Here is a 24,179-nt window from a genome sequence, read left to right on the forward strand (position 1 = left end):
GCTGATGTTTTGTTTAAAAAGAATCTTTGGGAGATAGTACCAAAATTCAGATGCCTCAAAGTTTAAATGCAAACACATTTTGCTCATCATTTTTGGTGAGAAAGGGAGGACTCACGTATTAAAGGCTGACCTGTTTTTGCCTTTTTTAAACTGAGAAATGACAGATTGTTAACTTGGGTTCTAAAGAAGGATTTAAAATAAGTAAGTTAAAGAAGATTTTAAAACAAAGTTGGGAGGGAGAGGGACATGATAAATGGGATACATGAAGGAAATTGTAAGGGGAAGCATATATATATATGTGTGTGTGTGTGTGTGTGTATGTATATATATACATATACATATACACATACACATACATATACACATACACACACATACACATATACACGTGTAACCATATTGAATATGTATGCAAAACTCTCTGATAAAGACAAATTATTAAAAATATAAGTGTTAAAAAACAAAAGAAACAATCTTTCAATGAGCTAAAATAATTATTTGACTTTTTGACATTTTTAACTATTTAAATGATACCTTTGGATTTAGATAACTATTTTTTTTTTCTTTTTTCCTTTTTATTTATATTTTTTAACTAAGAAGACAACTGAGCGCTTAATAGAAAAATGTCTATTAAGAAACTGCGGGTGATACCAAAGGAAGGTTACTTATTACTTTTTGACTTTGATTCAGATGAAGAAGAAGAGCAGGCTCATTCTGAAGGTATCCAGTCTTCAGTATTGATTGTGTCCTGCAGTTCATTAGACTTTTCCCAACTCACCTGCAATGGAAGAAGTCTTTTCTAAGTTTTCATGTACTTCATTTCTAATTTTACCTATATCTATATATTCCTATACCCGAGTTTTAGCAGTGCATATACCTACTCTTGGCACTTTAGACATAATATGTTGAGAAACAATAACTTGCTATGATTTTACCCCAGAAAAAGATCTGAACGGTGTTCCTATATGTTAGCAAAACATGAATTTATTTCATAAAACCTGCAAATAAATTATTTCATTCCTTTTTTCTATTATATATTTTCTTTATTTACATTTCAAATATTATCACCTTTTCTATTTACCCTCTGCAAATCCCCTCTCCTCTCACCTCTCCCCCTGCTTCCAACACACCCACCCCCAATTCCTGGCCCAGGCATTCCTTAATACTGGGGCATAGGACCTTTACAGTACCAAGGGTCTCTCCTCCCGTTGATGACATACTAGGCCATCCTCTCCTACATATGCAGCTGGAGCCATAAGTCCCACCATCTGTTTTATTTGATTGGTGCTTTAGTCCCAGGGAACTCTGGGGGTACTGGTTAGTTCATATTGTTTATCCTCCTATGGGGCTGCAAACCCCTTATGCTCCTTGGGTACTTTCTCTAGCTCCATCATTGGGGACCCTGTGCTCAGTACAATGGATGTCTGTGAGCATTCACTTCTGTATTTGTCAGGCACTGACAGATCCTCTCAGGAGACAGCTATATCAGTCTCCTGTCCCCAAGCTCTTGTTGGCATCTGCCATAGTGTCTGGGTTTGTTGGTTATTTATTGGATTGATCCCTGAGTGAGGCAGTCTCTGGATTCATTCAGTCTCAGCTGCAAACTTTGTCTCTTTAACTCCTTCCATGGGCATTTTGTTTCCCATTCTAAGAAGGAATGACGTATCCACACTTTGGTCTTCCTTCTTCTTGAGTTTCATGGGTTTTGCAGGTTGTGTCTTGGTTATTGTGAGCTTCTGGCATAATATCCACTTATCAGTGAATGCATATCATGTGTGTTCTTTTGTGATTGGGTTATCTCCCTTAGGAAGATATCATCAAGATCCATCCATTTGTCTAAGAATTTCAAGAATTCATTGTTTTTAATAGCTGTGTAGTATTTCATTATGTAAATGTACCACATTTTCTGTATCCATTCCACTGAAGAGGGACATCTGGGTTGTTTTCAGCTTCTTGCTATTATAAATAAAGATGCTATGAACATAGTGAAGCATGTCAGTATTACAAGTTAGCATATCTTCTGAGAATATGCCCAGGAGGAGTATTGCTGGATCTTCCAGTAAAACTATGTCCAATTTTCTGAGGAAACACCAGACTGACTTCCAGAGTGGTTTTACCAGCTTGCAATCTCACCAGCAATGGAGGAGTGTTCCTATTTAACCACATTCTCGCCAGCATCTGCTGTCATCTGAGTTTTAGATCTGAGCCATTCTGACTGGTATGAGGTGGAATCTCAGGTTTATTTTGACATGCACTTCCCTGATAATTAAGGATGATGAACATTTTTTAGGTGCTTCTCTGCCATTCGGTTTTCCTTAGTTGTGAATTCTTTGTTTATCTCTGTCCCCATTTTTTAATGGGGTTATTTGATTTTCTGGAGTCCAGATTCTTGAGCTCTTTATATATATTGGATATTAGTCCCCATCTGATTTAGGATTGGTAAAGATTTTTTCCCATCTATTGGTTGCTGTTTTGTCCTATTGACAGTGTCCTTTGACTTATAGAAGCTTTGCAATTTTATAAGGTCACATTTGTCTATTCTTAATCTTACAGCACAAGCCATTGCTGTTCTGTTCAGGAAGTTTTCCCTTGTGCCCATGTCTTCGAAGCTCTTCCCCACTTCCTCCTCTATAAGTTTCAGTGTCTCTGGTTTTATGTGGAGTTCCTTGATCTACCTAGACTTGAGCATTGTGCAATGAGATGAAAATAGATCAATTTGCATTCTTCTACATGCTAACTGCCAATTGAGCCAGCACCATTTGTTGAAAATGTTGTCTTTTTTTCCACTGGATGGTTTTTGCTCCTTTGTCAATGATCAAGTGACAATAGGTGTGTGGGTTCATTTCTGTGTCTTCAGTTCTATTCCATTTATCTACCTGTCTATCAGTATACCTGTACCATGCAGTTTTTATCACAATTGCTCTATAGTACAGCTTGAGGTCAGGCACGGTGATTCCAGGAGAGATTCTTTTATTTTTGAGAAGAGTTTTTGTATCCTAGGTTTTGTTCTTATTCCAGATGAATTTGCAAATAGCCCTTTCTAACTCAGTTAAGAATTGTGTTGGAATTTTCATGGGGATTGCATTAAATCTGTAGACTGCTTTCGGCAAGATAGCCATTTTTACTACATTAATCCTGCCAATCCATGAGCATGGGAGATCTTTCCATCTTCTGAGATTTTCTTTGATTTTTTCTTCAGAGACTTGACATTTTTATCATACAGATCCTTCTTTCACTTACTCAGTTAGAGTCACACCAACGTATTTTATATTATTTGTGACAATTCTGAAGGGTGTTGTTTCCCTAATTTCTTTTTCATCCTGTTTATTCTTTTTGTAGAGAAATGCCATTGATATGTTTGAGTTAATTTTGTATTCAGCTACTGCACTGAAGCTGTGTATCAGATTTAGGATTTCTCTGGTGTAATTTTTGGGGTCACTTATATATACTATCATATCTTCTGGAAATAGTGAGATTTTGTCTTCTTCCTTTCCAATTTGTATTCATTTGTTCTCTTTTTGTTGTCTAATTGCTCTGACTAGGACTTCAAGAACTATGTTGAATAGGTAGGGAGAAAGTGGGCAGCATTGTTTAGTCCCAGATTTCAGCGGGATTGCCTCCAGTTTCTCACCATTTAGTTTGATGTTGGCTACTGGTTTGCTATCTATTGCTTTTATTATGTTTAGGTATAGGCTTTGAATTCCTGATCTATCCTGGACTTTTACTATGAATGGGTGCTGTATTTTGTCAAATGTTTTCTCAGCATCTAATGAAATGATCATGTGATTTTTGTCTTTGAGTTTGTTTCTATAGTGGATTAAGTTGATGGATTTCTGTATATTAAACCATCCCTCATCACAGGTATCAAGTGTACTTGATCATGATGGATGATCATTTTTATGTATTCTTGGATTCAGTTTGCAAGGCTTTTATTGAATATTTTTGCATCAATTTTCATAAGGGAAATTGGTCTGAAGTTTCCTTTCTTCATTGGGTCTTTGTATGGTTTGAGTATAATTGTAATTCTGGCTTCATAGAACAAATTGAATAATGTTCCTTCTCTTTAGATTTTGCATAATGGTTTGAAGAGTATTGGTATTAGGTCTTCATGAAGATCTGATAGAATTCTGTACTAAACCCATCAGATCCTTGTCTCTTTTGTTTGGGAGACTATTAATGACTGCTTCTATTTCTTTAGGGGTTATGGGAGTATTTCTAGGGTTTATCTGATCCTGAATTATATTTGGTACCTGATATCTGGCTAGAAAAGTGTCCATTTCATCCAGATTTTCCAGTTTGGTTGAGTATAGGTTTTTGTAGTAGGATCTTATGATTTTTTGGATTTCCTAAGTTTCTGTTGTTATGTCTCCCTTTTCATTTCTGGTTTTGTTAATTAGGATGATGTCCCTGTGCCCTTTAGTGAGTCTGGCTAAGGGTTTACCTATCATGTTGATTTTCTCAAACAACCAGCTCCTGGTTTGGTTGATTCTTTGTATAGTTCCTTTGTTTCCACTTGGTTGATTTCAGTCCTGAGTTTGATTGTTTCCTGCCTTCTATTCCTCTTGGGAGAATTTGCTTCCTTTTGTTCTAGAGCTTTTAGTTGTGCTGTCAAGCTGCTCCTGTATCCTCTATCCAGTTTCTTTTTAGAGGCATTCAGGGCTGTGAAGTTTTCTCTTATTACTGTTTTCATTGTGTACCATATGTTTGGTTATGTTGTAGCTTCATTTTCATTAAACTCTAAAAAGTCTTTAATTTCCTTCTTTATTCCTTCCTTGACCAAGTTATCATTGAGTAGGTTGTTGTTCACATTCCACATATATGTGGATTTTCTATTATTTATATTATTATTGAAGATCAGCATTAGTCTGTGGTGATCTGATAGGATGCATGGGATTATTTCAATATTTTTATATCTGTTGAGGCATGTTTTGTGACTGATTATATGGTCAATTTTGGAGAAGGCCTCATGAGGTACAGAGAAGAAGGGATATCCTTTCGATTTAGGATAAAGTTTTCTATAGATATCAACTAATCCATTTGTTTCATAACTCCTGTTGGTTTCACTGTGTCTGTTTTTAGTTTTTGTTTCCAGGATGTGCCCATTGATGAGAGAGGGGTGTTGAAGTCTTCCACTATTATAGTGTGCAGTGCAATGTGTATTTTGAGGTTTACTAAAGTTTCTTTTATGAATGTGGCTGCCCTTGCATTTGGAGCATAGATGTTCAGAATTGGGAGTTCCTCTTGGTAAATTTAATTTTGATGAATATGAAGTGTTCCTCCTTGTCTTTTTTGATAACTTTGGGTTGAAAGTCAATTTTTTTTTGATATTCTAATGCCTACTCCAGCCTGTTTCTTGTGACCATCTGCTTGGAAAATTGTTTTCTAGCCTTTTACTCTGAGGTAATATTTGTCTTTGTCTGTGAGATTTGTTTCTTGTATGAAACAAAATGCTGGGTCATGCTTACACATTAAGTCTATTAGTCTATGTCTTTTTATTGTGGATTTGAGTCCACTGATATTAAGAGATATTAAGAAATAGTCGTTGTTGGGTCCTGTTATATTTGTTTTTAGAGATGGAATTTTGTTCATGTGGCCATCTTCTTTTAGGTTTGCTGCAAGATTACTTTCTTGCTTTTTCTAGAATGTAATTTCCCTCCTTGTTTTGGTGTTTTCCCTTCATTATACTTTGAAGGGCATGATTTTTTGGAAGATATTGTGTAATTTTGGTTTTGTCATAGAATACCTTGGTTTCGCCATCTATGGTAAAAGAGTTTTACTGTGTATAGTAGCCTTGGTTGGCATTTGTGCTCTCTTAGGGTCTGTATGTCAACTGTCCTGGATCGTCTGGCTTTCATAGTCTCTGGGGAGAAGTTAGGTGAAATTCTGATAGGTCTGCATTTATATGTTACTTGAACTTTTTTCCCTTACTGCTTTTAATATTCTCTTTGTTGTGTGCATTTGGTGTTTTGATTATTATGTGATGGCAGGAATGTCTTTTCTGGTCTAAAGTATTTGGGGATCTGTAGGCTTCTTTTATGTTCATGGGCATCTCTTTCTTTAGGTTAGGGAAGTTTTCTTCTATAATTTTGTTGAAGATATTCACTGGCCCTTTAAGTTGGAAATCTTACTTCTCATCTATACCTATTATCCTTAAGTTTTGTTTTCTCCTTGTATCCTCAATTTCCTTGATGTAATTATTTCATTTATAAAAGCTGTTTCAAAAACTCACGTGGGCAGTTTTTCCAGAGAAATGCAAATTGAAAATACTTTATTAACTATTACTTATATAGCATACTTTCAAATGTTTCCATTTTCTATTGTCAATATAGTAAAAAGGCCAGCATTTGGCAAACATGAGAATATGCCGCCTCACGTAGAAGCAGATGAAGATATAAGGTAATATTTTCAATTTTTCCCAGTTCAATAGAGTACTTCAAAAGTAGTGTTTGTGATCCCTTCACTGGAGGAGTAGATTCAGGAAAATCAACAATTCATGGTCAGATGCAACTATATATTGAGTTCAAGCCCTGCTTGGGGTCCTTAATTCCTTGCCATCACAAACACATAGCAACTTGGACAATATAGCCACCTGCATGGGATCTTCCCAGAAATAAACACAAACAAAAGGAGAAACATCATAAAAATAAGAGGGGGACCATCTGGGAAGAAGAAGGGTCTCAGCAAGTGTGGGAGAGTTATGAATAAACTACTGTGGGGTATAAATGTATGAATTGTTAAAAGTAAATAATTCAGGTTCACTTTGGTTGTCTACCATGTATTTTATATGCATATGACATTTGTTCCAAACCACACATTATATATCTATTCTAAATAATTAAAAGAAGTTCCTGTGTAAAGTTTTTTTTTGTGTGTGTGCTAGGCAAATGCTCTACCAGTCCACTATATTTCTAGCTTTAAAATTTTATTGTCCTTTCTTCACAGAGATGAACAAGACAGTATGTTGGATAAATCTGGAGGTAGGTGTTTTTGGAGATATTTGCCTGTTGTTTGAAGAGGACAGAAGATGGCATCAGATCTCTATAAACCCTATAGCATAGGAGGATAATTTTAGGTTTCACAATAATTGTAGTTTTCTTTAAAACACATACAGATGACTACTCACCCAACATTCAGAAACAAAGATTAGCTGAAGGTGTACCTCAGTGGTACAGCACCATGTAAAAGCTATGAGTTTCATCTTCAGTGGTGAAAAAAAAAACCCAACCAACACACGAAATTAACAAAACACCTACCAAACAAACAAAAAACAACAATAAGCCTCGCAAATGAAATGTTAGTTTTTCCAGTTTGCCCAATTAACTGTAAAGTGAGCAAGAAATGCAATTGGCTATTGTAAGGAAACAAACAAAACCAGCATTAAGCATTTTAGGAACTTAAATTTAGGCATGATTAGAGAAATATGCACCCCCCCCCAAAAAAAAAAGACAGTGGCTACAGCAACATAACAAACCCTGCAGAGGGGCTAGAATTATGGCTCATTTGGTAAAGTGCTTTCCTTGAAAATATATGGACTTAAGGTGGGGGCCTAGAATCCACTTTAAAAATGCAGGCTGCAGTCCAGTGCTGAGTAGGTAGAGATAGCTAGCTGGCTAGCCAGGCTAGTGACGTCGGTGAGCTGCAGATTCAGAGAGACCCTGTCTCTGAAGATTTAAATTGGATCAGGCAGTGGTGGCGCATGCCTTTAATCCCAGCATTTGGGAGGCAGAAGCAGGGGGATTTCTGTGTTTGAGGCAACCCTGGTCTACAGGGTGAGTTCCAGGACAACCAGGGCTATATAGAGAAACCCTGTCTGGAAAAACAAACAAACAAAAAATGTAAGTTGGAATATGATTGAGAATACAGTCTTCTTCTGCACACATATACTGAAATGTATACACATAATTTTTGCTGAATCTCTTTTTATGATTTACAGAATCCTTTAAAATTATGGTTTTTTTTTCTTTTTCTGGAAATAGACAATATGAGGAAAGTGTCATATTTCTATAATCTCCACTGTATATTAAAAATAAACATCTATCGAGAGAAATGATCCAGCATACCTTAAAACACACACAGGACAGGGATGGAAAGATAGCTTTGAAATTAAGACCACTTGTTGCTCTTGGGGAAAACCAAGGTTTAGTTCCTAGGACCCATATAATGGCTCACAACCATTTGTAATTCTAGATCCCGGGGATTTGGCATCCTATTCTAGTTTCTATGAGCACCAGACATGCATGTTGAACAAATACAAACATGCAAAAGCACGTTAGTTAAATAAATAAAACAAATCCGAAATACACATAACAGCCCCTTCAACTGAAACAAAGTAGGAGAGTCTTCTTTGGGGTTCATTTTATTTTAACTTTCAAGTTAGTATTGCAAACTTGGAAAATGGAAAACTTCTGGGTAGTAGTGGCAGCTAAAATACTATCTCTTATTTGCTGCTTGGATGACAGATGACTGATAGAGCCTCTCTCACTTTAGTAAGCATGTGCAAACACGGCCAATCAGCAAGGGGCTTGGCTGAGATTGTTTTCCAGCTGCCCAATCCCTGTTACCCAGTATGCTTTGTGGTGGCCATGAAGCTGAGTTCTTGAGGAAGGGAAGTTTCTTGAGGAAGCATGGTAGGGGGAAGTCTCTGTGGAGGTAGTCAGTGACCTGTTAAAAGATGGTTAATAATGGTTCAGGTGGGGGTCCGGATGGGGTGAAGGTGGAGGGGCGGAGGTGTTACTTCCAGAGTAAGGAGAGGAGATGACCCTCCCTGGACTCCAGATAGCACTGCTGCTGGGTTCACAATCGACTTTACCCACTTAGACCTCTGCGGTGAAAAACGGAGAACTTCACTAAGGGCAGGAGTTTGAACAGCCTAGTATCTAGCAGAAAGCAGGAAGGCCAGGGAATTGGAGACCCCGAAAGTCATCCTTGGGCCTGGGGATGTGAAGTGTGAGTAAACTGGGGGTCAGTTAGTGGCAGAAACAGACTAGAACCTTTTCTGTGCTGCTGCTACCCGCCAGAAATTCATAAAAAACAAACTGAAGACGAGTCTTCATTTTCTTCTACCTGGTGTTGAAAGGCCAGATTGCCAAAATTTGTATATATAGGATCCAAACGGCCTCAAAATCCCGAGGCTCCTCTCAGCCTCTGAAGTGCTGGAACTTCAGACATACTTCAGGCCAGGCTGTGTTTATTTATGTGTTGTTTTGGTTTAGGAAAGTAAGCTCTAACTCTGTATCTCAGGAGTGTCTGAAACCTCATGTGCAGCTTGAACTGGCCTTGAAACTGAAGTCCTCAGCCTTACAAATGTACTGGGGCATGAGGAAACATGCTTGTTTTATTTTTTATTTTTAAAATTTGTGGGGGTTTTTCATAGTTGAAGATTGAACCCAGAGCTTCTTGCTGTAGCAGTGAAATATATGTCCAGACAGACAGAACTTTATAATTTAGACTTGTATTTCGATGAAAAAGATTGAGGAGCTTGGTTGTGATAATAGCAACTATGATTTTACTTGGAGATTGAGATGCAGACACATTTGCTCTAACTCATCAAAAACCTTGCAGGAATGGGACCAACATGCAGATCCTCTTATGTTTAGATATAAACCCACTTGAAGTCACAGTTAAAGCCATCATAGTGTGTGTGTGTGTGTGTGTGTGTGTGTGTGTGTGTGTGTATGTAAGAGAGAAAGAGAGAGAGAGAGAGAGAGAGAGAGAGAGAGAGAGAGAGAGAGAGAGTTTTAAACTGAAAAATAACAAACCTCTATTCTTTTATAGTAAGGAAGACCAAGATACTTTATTCAACTTAAATAATTCTTTTTAAAAATGTGTACATATTAAAGTTAAGGTTATTAATGGCTATCTTTGAAGCCAACTATTATGTTCCATGTTTAAATACTAAAGTCTTTAGTATTAAATCAGAGGGTAATAGAAATATGGTTTTATCTTTAAACCCTTCATGCAATTATGAAGTGCTGTTTTTGTAAAAATCATTCCTTAATGTTATTTTATATTTCAATTTTATTAGTTTAAGTGATTTTTTTTAATTCAAATGGCTTGAGAAAATTTCTTTTTATTTTAAATCAGAAAACGTAAGTTTCTCAGAGGAATGGCAGCGTTTTGCACGTTCTGTAGAGACACCAATGGAAAACTGGAATTTGTTAAGTGGTGAACAGCAAGTTAGGAATGCTTCAGAATTGGACCTTATGGAAGGTACCAAATATTTAATGATGGGCATTGATGTTACACTTCCTTTTTTCTCAGTTGTTCTTCTTAGGCTTGTAAAGGAGATCAAAAATCTCATATTGTATCTCTTGTCTTTAATCACAACATATAAATAAACAGCTTAAAACATATTTTTAGATGACAATTAGACATTACTTGATTTTGTTTAACTTCTAGGCAAATAATAGATCTGCTTTAAAACCTAATGTTGGCACTATGCCTGAATGATCACAAAGTATTTCATTAAAATTTGCAAAATAACATAATTGTTTTAATATCTTGTTTTATTACGAACCCAGTACAGAATCCAGTAACTCATGATGATGGGAATGCAAATCCTGAAGAAGTAGTTGGAGATACATGGTAATGTGTTCAAACTTATTATTTCCTTCTTAGTGTAAGTACTTCCAGAAAAATTTAATTGATTGTATAGCAAGTAATGTATATTAATAATTGGAATATGATATATACTATAAACAATATTTCTATAAGATTAATCCTTAATTTGAATGGTTTTCTTGGAGGGTGTAATGTTGTGGGTCAAACTCTCATCGTCCTGCTTGTAGGACAAAAGCTGAGCAATCAAACAGTATCCCCAGCATCCTTACTTTGTAAAGCTTTAATTACTTCACAGATCTCCAGTACAAAATATACTGGGAAATTTTGAAGGTACATTTTTGGATATATAATTTGTTTAAACTATATAGTATTAACATAATTTATATATTAGGAAGTATTGATTAATATACTATATGACATCTTAATGACTTATTTATATGTAGTATTTTGTGAATATTTTTTTTAATTTAATTTATTTATTATGTGATATTATCTTTATTTACATTTCAAATAATAGCCCTTTCCTGGTTTCACCCCAGAAACTCCCTATTCCATTACCCCTCCCTGTGCTTCTATGAGGGTGTTTGCCCACCCACCCACTCCCACTTCCCCACCCTCGCATGTGGGTACACTGGGGCATTGAACCTTCACAGGACCAAGGACCTCTCCTCCCACTGATGTCTGACAAGGCCATCTTCTGCTATATATGCACTGGAGCCATGGGACCCCCTCTTTTGTTGATGGCTTAGTCCCTGGGTGCTCTGGGAGGTCTGGTTCATTCATATTGTTGTTCTTCCTATAAGGTTGCAAACCCCTTCAAATCCTTCAGTCCTTCCTCTAACTCCTCCACTGGGAATCCTATGATCAATCTGATGGTTGGCTGTGAGCATCAGCCTCTGTTCTTGCCAAGCTCTGTCAGAGCCTCTCAGGAGAAAGTCATATTAGGCTCCTGTCAGCAAGCACTTGTTGGCATCCACAATCGTGACTGGGTTTGGTGTCTGTATATGGGATGGATACACAGTTTGGGCAGACTCTAGATGGTCATTCCTTCAGTCTCCGCTCTGTACTTTGTCTCCATGTTTCCTCCCAGGAGTATTTTGTTCCCCATTCTAAGAAGGACTGAAACACCCACACTTTTGTCTTCCTTCTTCTTGAGCTTCTTTTGGTCTGTGAATTACATTTTGGGTATTCTGAGCTTTTAGACTAATATCCACTTATCAGTGAGTGCATACCATGTTTGTACTTTTGGGATTGGGTTACCTCACACAGGATTATATATTTTAGATCCATCCATTTGCCTGTGAATTTCATGAAGTAATTGTATCTGTACCATTACCATACATTTTTATCATTATTTCTCTATAATACAGCTTGAGGTCGGGAATGATTCCCCCTGAAGTTCTTTTATTGTTGAGAATATTTTTTTGATATACTGGATTTCTGTTATTCCAAATGATTTTTCAAATTGCTCTTTCTATCTCTATGAAGAATTGAGTTTGAATTTTGATGGAGATTGCATTGAATCTGTTGATTGCTTTTGGCAAGATGGCCATTTTTACTAAATTAATTGTGCCAATCTATGAGCATGGGAGATCTTTCCATCTTTTGAGATTTTCAATTTCTTTCTTCAGAGACTTGAAGTTCTTATCATACAGATCTTTCGCTTGCTTGGTTCGAGTCACACCAAGGTATTATAATTTGTGACTATTGTGAAGGGTGTTGTATCCATAATTTCTTTTTCAGCCTGTTTATCCTTTGAGTAGAGGAAAGCTACTGATTTGCTTGAGTTAATTTTATATCCAACCACTTTGCTGAATTTGTTTATCAGGTTTAGGGGTTCTCTGTTGGAATTTTGGGGGTCACTTACATATACTATCATATCATCTGCAAATAGTGATATTTTGAATTCTTCCTTTCCAATTTTTATCCCTTTGACCTCTTTTTGTTATATAGTTGCTATGGATATAACTTCTAGTACTATAAAATACTACTATATTATATACTACTGTGAATAGGTAGGAAGAGAGTGGTCTTGTCTTGTCTGATATTAGTGGGATTGCATCAAGTTTCTCTCCATTTATTTTGATGTTGGATACTGGTTTGCTCTATATTGCTTTTACTATGTTTAGGTATGGGCCTTGGCTTCTTGATCTTTCCAAGAATTTTATCATGAAGAGTTGTTGAATTTTTGCAAATGATTTCTCAGCATCTAATGAGATAATACTGTGTTTTTTTTCCTCAAGATTGTTTACATAGTGGATTACGCTGATGGATTTCCACATATTGAACCATCCCTGTATCCCTGGGATGAAGAACATTTGATCATGAAGGATGATCATTTTAACGTGTTCTTTGTTTGGGTTTACCAGAATTTTATTGAGTATTTTTGCATCAATATTCATAAGTGAAACTGGTCTCAAGTTTCCTTTCTTCATTTGGGTCTTTGTATGTTTTGGGTATAAGTGTAATTGTGGCTTCATAGAAAATTGAATAGTGTTCCTTCTCTTTTGATTTTGCATAAAAGTTTGAAGAGTATTGGTATTAGGTCTTCTTTGAAGGTCTGATAGAATTCTGTACTAAACCCATCCGATCCTGGGGTTTTATTTTTGGTGAGGGGGTGGGAGCCTATTAAAGACTGCTTCTATTTCTTTAGGGGTTATACGAGTGTTTACAGGATCTATTTGATCCTGATTTAAATTGGTACCTGATATCTGTCTAGACAGTTGTCCATTTCATCCAAATTTTCCAGTTTTGTTAAGTATAGGCTCTTATAGTAGGATCTGATAATTTTTTTTTGGGGGGGGGGTTCCTAAGTTTCTGTTTTTATGTCTCTCTTTTCATTTCTGGTTTTGTTAATTTGGACTCTGTGCCCTCTCTTTAGTCTACCTAAGGGTTTATCTATTTTGTTGATTTTCTCAAAGAACCAGCTCCTGGTTTGGTTGATTCTTTGTATAGTTCTTTTTGTTTCCACTTGTTTCATTTCAGCCCTGAGTTTGATTATTTCCTGCCTTCTACTCCTCTTGGGTGAATTTGCTTCCTTTTGTTCTAGAGCTTTTAACTGTGCTGCCAGGCTGCTAGTGTATGTTCTCTCCAGTTTCTTTTTTGGAGGCACTCAGAGCTATTAGTTTTTCTCTTAGAATGCTTTCATTGTGTCCCATAAGTTTGGATATGTTGTAGCTTCATTTTCATTAAACTCTAAAAGTCTTTAATTTCTTCCATGACCAAGTTATCGTTGATTAGACTGTTGTTCAACTACCACGTGTATATATATATATATATATATATATATATATATATATATATATATATATGGGTTTTGTATAATTTATATCATTATTGTTGTTGTTGTTGTTGTTGTTGTTATTATTATTATTATTATTATTATTATTATTTGGGGGGTTAAGACAGGGTTTTTCTGTGTATCCCTGGCTGTCCTGGAACTCACTTTGTAGACCAGGCTGGCCTTGAACTCAGTAATCCACATGCCTCAGTGTCCCAAGTGCTGGGATTAAAGGCATGTGCCCCCATGCCTGGCTTATTTATATTATTATTGAAGATAAGCCTTAGTCCGTGGTGACTTGATAGGATGCATGGGATTATTTAAATATTTTATATCTGTTGAAGCCTGTTTTGTGACCCATTATATGGACAGTATTGGAGAAGGCATCATGAGGTGTTGAGAAGAAGGCACATTCTTTTGTTTTATGATAAAATGTTCTATGATATCTATAGATATAGATATCTGTTAAAACAATTTGTTTCATAACTTCTGTTAGTTTCACAGTGTCTCTCTTTTGTTACTGTTTCCAGGATCTGTTCATTGCTGAGAGTGGGGTGTTGAAGTTTCCCACTATTATTATGTAGGGTACAATATATACTTTGAGCTTTAGTAAAGTTTCATTTATGAATTTGGTTGCCCTTGCATTTGGAGCATGGATGTTCAGAATTGTGAGTTCATCTTTGTTGATTCACCCTTTGACAAGTATAGTGACAGTCCTTATCTTTAAAAAACAAAAACAAAAACAAAAGAAAAACAATAAAAAAAACAAACAAAAAAAAAACAATAACAAAAACCTTTGGTTGTAAGTTGATTTTATTCCATAGTAGAATGGCTATTCCATCTTGTTTCCTGGAAATATTTGCTTGGAAATTTTTTTCCAGACTTTTCCTCTGAGGTAGTGTCTGTCTTTGTCACTAAGGAGGGTTTCCTGTATGCAGCAAAATCCTGGGTTCTGTTTATGTATCCAGTCTATTACTCTATGTCTTTTATTGGGGAATTGAATCCATTTCTATGAAGAAATATTAAAGACCAGTGACTGTTGGTTGTTTCCTGTTACTTTTGTTGTTTGAGGTGGAATTATGTTTATATTGCTATCTTCTTTGGGGTTTGTTGAAAGAAGATTTCTTTCTTGATTTTTGTATGGTGTAGTGTTTCCCTCCTTGTGTTGTAGTTTTCCATCTATTTTTTTGAAGGTTTCGATTCGTGGAAAGATATTGTGTGTATTTGGTTTTAACATGGAATACTTTGGTTTCTCCATCTACGGTAATTGATAGTTTTGCTGGGTATAGTAGCCTGGGCTGGCATTTGTGTTCTCTCAGGGTCTATATAACATCTGTCCAGAATCTTCTGGCTTTTATAGTCTCTGGTGAGAAGTCTGGTGTATTTCTAACAGGTCTGCCTTTTTATGATATTTGACTTTTTTCCCTTACTGCTTTTAATATTTTATCTTTAGTGCATTTGTTGTTCTGATTATTATGTGTCGGCAGGAATTTCTTTTCTGGTCCAGTTTATTTGGAGTTCTGTAGGCTTCTTGCATGTTCATGTGCATCTTTCTTTAGGTTTGGGAAGTTTTCTTCTATAATTTTGTTGAAGATATTTGCTGGCCCTTTGACTTGGGAATCTTCTCTCTCTTCTATATCTATTTTCCTTAGGTTTTGTCTTCTCATTGTGTCCTGGATTTCCTGGATGTTTAGGGTTAGGAGATTTTTGCATTTTGCATTTTCTTTCACTGTTGTGTCAATGTTTTCTATGGTATCTTCTGTACCTGAGATTCTCTATTCTATCTCTTGTATTCTGTTGGAGATGCTTGCATCTATGTCTCCTAGGTTTTCTTTCTCCAGGTTCATCTCTCTTTGTGAGTTTTTATTCTGTATTTCCATTTTTAGATCTAGATGGTATTTGTTCAATTCCATCACCTGTTTGATTGTGTTTTCTTTAACTTTTTAAGGGATTTTTGTGTTTCCTCTTTAAGGGCTTCTAGCTGTTTTCCTGTATTTCTTTAATGGAACTATTTTTGTTCTTAAAGACCTCTATCATCATCATGAGATGTGATTTTGAATCTGAATCTTTCTTTTCCAATGTGTTGGGGTATTCAAGACTTGCTCTGTTGGCCAAACTGGTTTCTGATGACACCGACTAGTCTTGGTTGCTATTGCTTATATTCTTGCACTTACCTCGTGCCATCTCATTTTCTTTGGTGCTACCTTCCCTTGCTGTCTCTGTCTGGAGCCTGTCCCTCCTGTAATCCTAGTTGTGTCAGAACTCATAGGAGTCCAGCTATCTCTGAGATCTTGGGATCCTGGGATCCTGATATTTTGGGTGTGTCTGAGCTCCTGGAAGTCATGCTGCCTCTTGGATCTTGAAATCCTGGTGTGACCAATCTCCTGAGATCCTGCTGTGTCAGAGCTCCTGGGGGTTAAGCTTTTTCTTGGTGTTGCAAGATTTGGTGAGGTGCCAGAGCCCTAGGTTTTCTCTAGACACAGTTGCATACTGCAAGGAACCTGTGCCTCTGGCCGGGAGGATGATTTTGTTTCCCTGGTTCTTGTGGGCGTCCCAGATACACAGGGTGTTGGGAAAGATATTGTGCCCTCAGCTCTGCTCTTCTGTCAGAACTCCAGTGTTCCTGGGTGTGTCTGATCTCCTGGGAGTCGAGCTTCCTCTGTGATCCTGTGATCTTTAGCATTTCAGAATACCTGAGAGTCGTGCTCCCTCTGGGTGTTTTAAGAGTGGGTGCAAAGCCAGTACCCCAGGTCTGATCCAGGTGCAGTTTCAGAACAGATGGAATCCATGCCACTGGAAAGGCAGGAGTTCCTGTGTCCCTGGATCCTTAGGGACTCAGTTACTCCTGATGTTGGGGCCATTCCTGTGATCCTGGGAGTGTTAGAGCACCTGGGATTTGAGCTTACTCTGGGTATTGTGGGACTAGGTCAGCACCCAAGAACTACTCATGACATGGACTCTTGCAAATATTTTTGATTTAGCATCATGGACTTATTTTTGCCTGTGGTACAGAAGTGAAAATGGTACTTTTTCAACAGGTGTGACATTAATTAAACTTAATTTTATTTTTTTCATATATTTCTGTCTGTGGTGCATATATACACATGTGGAGGGCAGAGGAGGATGTTGGGTTTTGCTCTATTTCTTTCCACCTTATTCCCGTAAGACCTGCTCTTTCACTGAACATGTAGCTAGATAAGCAGCCAGCAAGTCCTAGCAATTCTCACTCTGCCTACCACAGTGCTGCTATTGTAGAAGCAACCATCCATGGTTAGTTTTCTAAATGGGTACTAGAATCAAACTTGCGAACGTCCTCCTTTCACAGTAAACCCTATTTATTACTGAGGCATTTTCATAACTGCATTGAAGGGATTTTTAGAGGAAAAAAATGATGTAAACTTTTCTACATTCCATGTATTCAAAGCTAAGTGATATGTATACAAAATTCTGTACATGCAACAGTATTTCGTTGACCCAGTATTAATTTTATATTAAGTCAGTTTCTTTTCTAAAACTCCTCTGTGCTTTTCTTTATATGACACAATGGAAAAATGAATTCTTTAATATAACCCTTATTACTTATTTTTTTAAATTTTATTTTATGGGTATGTTTGTTTTGCTTGATTGTGTGTATGTACACAGCTTGTATGTCTTGTACCTGAGGAGGCCAGATGAAGGCATTGAATTCCCTGGAACTGGAGTTATAGGTTGTGAGCAACCTTGTGGATGCTGGGAATCCATTCTCAGATCTCTGGAAGGGAACCAGTGCTCTTAACTGATGAATCATCTCACCAATCCCCTCACTGATTTTTATAAAATGAATTATGTAACTGAAAGTGAAAGACAAATTTACTAACCAGTGAGGGAATGAAACTCAGATCCCAAAGAATCTATTTTAAATTATATGTAATTGAATGTTGCATGAGCTTTCTTAGAGGATAATAATTTGTCTTTGATATATAGTCTCACTATGTATGTCAGGCTGGCTGGAATTTTCCTAAGTAATCTATGTTGTCCTTTACACTGGAAATCTCCTGCTAAGCTTCCTAGACTAGGATCATAGACCCAAAACGTCTTACATGGCTTAAGAAACAATGCTCTTAATACCTATTTTTCAGACATATTTGTGTATTAGTGTTTTGCTTACAGGTATATATGTGCACCACATATGTGCCTGTTGCCCATACATATAAGATGATTATTTCAGACACCTTGGACCTGGAGTCACATAAAGAGAAAACACATGGAAACTTATATCAAAGATTCTTTCAAAAAATGCAACCAGAAATTAGAATGACTTTGGCAAACGAACAAATGGGAGAGGTAGAGTTGTTAGTTTTGTAGTGTCACATTTGTATCATTTTAAAAATTATATGTGGCTGAAGTTGAAAAAAAAACATTACTGAGCTTTTAGTAAAAATGTGTGTCTTTGATTTTGTCTAAGCAGTTAACCATATAACTTCATGCCTTCAAGTAAACTAAATCTAATTCTTAGAAATCTGTGAAAATTTTTATTTTCTACTTTAAGTACCTGTTAATGAGATTTTAAAATTTGATTTACATTAATTGTGGAAACACAGAAGTCTTACACAAAATCTTAGAAATGTAATTTGTTGTTTATTATGTTTAACAATATGGAAAAAAATCAATTACATATGCAGACAATTTGTATATTTTAATTGACTTATGTTTTGCACTAAGTCTTAACTGAATCAATATAGGAAAATAAATTAGACATTATATTTGATAGAAAATAATGAAAAAATACTTTGAAATACAATTAATATTCTAAAATAAGATATATATGTATTAAAACTTCTTTAATTTTTGAAAAGCTAAAACATAAAAGAAGACTTCTCTGATAATCTTTCAGGGAAAAAAACTATAATGATTTCCCATTAGATAATTTTTTACTGCTGTTTTTCTTTTTATAGTATGAAATGGTCAATTTAATTTGTTTTGAGTGGTCTTTTTCATATCGGTATGAAATGTGACTGCTTTTATTACTGTGCTTTACAGAAAGAAGATCAACAACAAATTGTGTGAGCAGAAGTTTGATATGGATATACAGAAATTCAATGAAGAACAAGATAAATCAGTGGTTGGTATCATAACTAACTTCATAATTAACCTAGAATAACTAAGTATCAAGTAGGAATGGAGAAACTAGCCTTGTGTTGGGCACATGAAACGAAGTTAAGTTTCATTATCTATCTATCCTTGGTTCTGTTCTAGTCCTACTGAATTGTAAAGCAGAGAAGTATGATCACATACTATATCAATGAAAACCACTAGGTATTTTCTTGTAGACCAGATTATAAATTTTCAAGAGGCAGACTTTTGCTGAAAGATGAAGAGAGGATTACCAGTTTCTACAAAAGTAAGCACACTATGTCAGCCTCAGGTACAGTTGAAAGGAGAGAGAAAGCTTACTTACTGGTGTCATCTGGACTCTGTTGTTAATATTCGAAAGCCATCTCAAACTGGCAAATCAGTTCTTACAATCCTAAACTTAGTACAAATTTTGTAACAACAGTGGATAGAAACAACCTTTCTCAACAGCCCTGGCAGAATATTCCTGTGGAAGAATATCACCAAACTATTTTAGATCATCTCTCCATTACTGTACCAATGACTGTAGTCATCACATAGTTTCCAAGTAAGATCTGAGATGATGACCATATTAACTATTTTTTATTTGATTGGTTAATAGTTTGAGAAGTATTCAATTTGAAATGAACAGGAGATCCATTCCTGCCTGGGAAGGCATTGAGGAAGCCGCCATTATGAGTCAGTTCTGGAAAGAGATAGGGACTAAAGATAAAAAGTAAATAAATACTCCAATTGAAGGCAATTTTTAAACCTTGAACCCTGGATGAAATTTCAAGGGGGAGTAATCATCCATGTATATGAGGAGTCTAAAGACAGACTCCCAGAGTACTTCAATATTTGTAATTCTGCATGAGGTGGGGGTGAGGGGGTGAGAGTGAACCAGAAAGGGAAGAGAACAATTGGTACAAATAAAACTACTATGAGTGAAGGAAAACATTTAAGGAAGAAAAGTTCACTAACTTTGTCATATGCTGCTAATGGGTCAAATAAAATAGATTTGCAGGGCTTGAAGATGGTTTATTTGGTAATCTTTCTCACTGTAGGCATGGAGACTCGAGTTTATATTCCCTGAGTAAGCATGCACGCACACACCTCCACCACCATCACTACCACCAACACCACCAACAACAAAACAAACAAGCAAAACTAAAAACAAACCACCACAACAATAAAAGTTGGTGTGGTGGTGAGTATTTTAGAACCACCAAACTCAGATTTAGTTCAGAGATAAGAAGATTCCCAGAGCTTCCTAGCCACCAGTTGTAGCCTAATGGATGAATTCTAGGTTCATTGAGACCCTGTCTCCCAAACAGTGGGATGCAACCAAAGAAGACACCCAATATTAATCCTTTGTCTCCATATGTATGCACGTGTACATTTTTTAAAGAGAAACTTCACAAAGTGGAGGTCATTGTACTTAATCAGGATGATTTGAGTGGAAATGTGAGGTACAAAACTGATCACTGTGAATAAAGGACAAAATAGGAATGTAGTAGCAGAAGGAGAAAAGGTGTAAACAGCCTGTCTTAATTTTTTAAATGCAAATTACCATGGTTGTCTGCCAACATAAAGAATACAAAGAGAAATTTATATTACTACTTCCATTGTTACTTGAGATTGGAACCTAGATAAAACAAATCTACCACTAGATTGGACTTAGTAAAGAATAAGTATAAGGCATCCTTAAGAAAGGAAAAGAAAGTAGAAGACATGGCACATACACCTTAGGTGGGGGCTAGATACAGAGATGAGGTAGTGAACCACCTCCTGGGATTACTTCTGCTGGTTAGAAAAAGGAGGCCACCATATGGTAAAAGCATTAACACTAGCTAGAGTTAAGCTTCCAGGGCTAGGATTTTACCAAGTTCATGTTTACATGGTGCATGCCTATAAACTTAAGTACTTGAGAGGCTAAGGCCAGTCTCTGCAGCATGGCAAACACTTTCTCATAAAAAAAAGTTTTATTAACCCACAATTGGTAGTATAATTGTATTTCATGTTACTTAAAAATATAAGTATATTTAGTCATAATAGTTGTTAAAATGTTAAATCACTTGGAAAACTATTCCTTTTACATTTCATATGGAATTATTTTTGCTCACGTAAATATTTTAGTATTGGAAATACATTAAGTGGTTGGTTGTTAGCCTAGCATTCATGCTGCATGGCAGTAAAAACAAAAATGAACAGAATTGTTACAGTAATGTTTTCCTTTTACATTTGTAGAACAATTATCAAAAAGAACAACAAGCATTAAAACTGTCCGAATGTAGTCAGAATCTGACCCTGGAAGCAATTGAAGACATGCATGAGAAGTCCATGGAGGTATGTTGCACATGGTCCATAAAATGTCCTTAGGAAACGAAATATGTTTTAGGAATCAAAAAGTTTAACTACTTGATATTTTGAATTATTTCTTACTGAAGTGACTGATATTATCTGTAAAATCCTAATGACTTTGTAGGAATTATTCAAGACATGAAATGATAAATTGGGAATTTGACCTCAGATGTACCTCATAGTTTATTAACACTATAATTATCCTGCTTAACTAAACATAGCACATCTATACATCATTTGCAGAGAATCTTTCATATTTGTATCCTTTGGAGTTTCTTTAGTAAGAAGTGCTTTTCTGTTTTAGGGTTTGATGAACATGGAGACCAACAACTACGATATGCTTTTTGATGTAGATGGTGAAGAGACATTATGAAGCATACTCTGAAGTACTCTTCTCCTTTCCCATCTTCAGACTAATGAAGCATACATATTTCTCACTTGCTGGTACATTTGTAACCAAATAAAAAATTCACTAACATTTTTGTCTCCTATGAAACAGAGTTTGAAAGGCTCTTTAATCCTTGTAATTCTGATGATTCTAAGAAGGAAGTTAACCCCCGTGAAGTGATTACAAAGTTAACTAGGAGGTATACCTTTAGAGTCAAAATAGAACTCCTTTATTTTTAAACATCTTTAATCATTTTCTTGTTTAAGTGTAAGAGCCTCTTTATATTAACTTCCAAACAAAATCTAAATGAATAAGTGAGTGGCAAATAGTCCTTTGTACCGAACTTCCACACACTAATGTAGTGAATTATTTAAAATTTATTCCTTAATCTTTTTTTAAAGTCTAGACTTTATCCCCCTCCTTGTCCACCCTCTGATTGTTCCACATCCCATACCTCCTTGCCTCATGCTCCCACACCCCAACTCCCCATCTCTAAGAGGATGTCCCCACCATCCTACCCCCACCCCACCAGACCTCCCTACTCCCTGTGGCCTCAAGTCTGTATATGTGTTGGGTCTTCATATCAGCTGGTGTATGCTGCCTGGTTGGTGGCTCAGTGTCTGAGAGATCCTGGGAGGTCCAGGTTATTTGAGACTGTTGGTCCTCCTCCTTCAACTCCTCTTCCTCAGCTTCTTCTAGCTTTTCCCACCACAGGGGTTCCCAGCTTCTGTCCATTGGTTGCATGTAAATTTCTGCATCTGACTCTTTCACCTGATGGTTGGGTCTTTAAGAGGGCAGTCATGATAGGCCCATTTTTGTGAGCACACCATAGCATCAGTAATAGTGTCAGGCCTTGATGCCTCTCCTTGAGCTGGATCCCAATTTGGGCCTGTCATTGGATCTCCTTTTCCTTAGGCTTTTCTCCATTTTTTTTCCAGTAGTTCTTTCAGACAGAAACAATTCTGGGTTAGAGCTTTTGACTGTGGGATGGCAACCCCATCTTTCCACTTGATGTCCTGTCTCTCCACTGGAGGAAGACTCTACAAGTTCCCTCTCCCCACTGCAGGGCATTTCATCTAAGGTCCCTCCCTTTGAGTCCTGAGAATCTCTCACCTCCCAGGTCTGTGGTATATTCTAGAGGGTTTTCTAACCTCCTACATATCAAAGATGCCTGTTTCCATTCTTTTTGCTAGTCCTCAGCGCTTCAGTCCTTTTTCCCACCCCCACAATACCTGATCATGTTCCTCTCCTCTTCTCCTTGTCTGCTTTCCCACCCAGGACCCCTCCCCCTCCCTGTAGTGATTTTTTTAACCTTCTTAACATTTCTAATTATTTTTATTCATAAGGATAATTGAAATTTATTTTTGATTCATTATCTTATTAGTTCCCGAAGGTACAAGTTACAAATATAGAAGGCACATTGGTTTGGTTTTATTTCATTTATTTTATTTTTGAGACAGGCACTTAGTATTTTTTTGTATGTCTAGTAAGGTCTAGAATGTTTTGGTTCAGCATTCCATGTAGGTGCTATACAGGAATGTGACAACATACCTGGCTTACACTGTTCTTAAGAAAATAGTCCCAAAAAATCTCCTATAAACACTATAAAATTAACACTGTCAGCTCTGAGAGATGAAAATATTTCCTGTTCACTTACAGAATTCATTGACAGAAAGTATATTTGTTTCTTGAAACAAACTAGACTGCTAACTGTGAGGCAGGATAAAAGAACTGATTAGCCCCATCTCACTGTTCCAGGCCCAGCCCCTTCTCTCTGTTCCCATTGTTCTTGTTTCTGAGCTCTCTGTCTCTGTCTTTGTTCTCAGCTTCCCCTCTATCTGTTCTCTGCCCTACTTTTTCTGACCGAATGACTTTGCTTCTTCTGTCTGTCTGCCTCTATCCCTTCCCCAGTTCCTCACTCTTCTCCCCTCCCCCAATAAATCCATTTTATACCAGGTCTGTTGCATGGTATAATTTCTCAGGGGCACACCTTGCATGAGCCCACCAAAGGTACTCCCTTGCCATGTTATATTTCATAACACTAACACATTAAATGCAACTGACAAAATCTATAAATATTAGTTTGAGACATGGATTTTTTTATTCTCATAAAGGCATTAAAACATCATTTCATTGTGCTTGGCCTTCAGATAAATGACACCTAACCTTACCTAATGCTTAAGAATGCTTCACATGCTCTTCCGCTCGACTCGAGACTCGAGCCCCGGGCTACCTTGCCAGCAGAGTCTTGCCCAACACCCGCAAGGGCCCACACGGGACTCCCCACGGGACCCTAAGACCTCTGGTGAGTGGACCACAGTGCCTGCCCCAATCCAATCGCGCGGAACTTGAGACTGCGGTACATAGGGAAGCAGGCTACCCGGGCCTGATCTGGGGCACAAGTCCCTTCCGCTCGACTCGAGACTCGAGCCCCGGGCTACCTTGCCAGCAGAGTCTTGCCCAACACCCGCAAGGGTCCACACGGGACTCCCCACGGGA

General features: G+C 36.9%; 1 pseudogene; it reads left to right on the forward strand.

The window, feature by feature from the left end:
• Window positions 1–601: 601 nt before the first annotated feature.
• Window positions 602–21,766, forward strand: Gm7438 (annotated as a pseudogene).
• Window positions 21,767–24,179: the final 2,413 nt, after the last annotated feature.

This window comes from Mus musculus, chromosome X (genome assembly GCF_000001635.26).
Source record: "Mus musculus strain C57BL/6J chromosome X, GRCm38.p6 C57BL/6J".
NCBI lineage: Eukaryota > Metazoa > Chordata > Mammalia > Rodentia > Muridae > Mus > Mus musculus.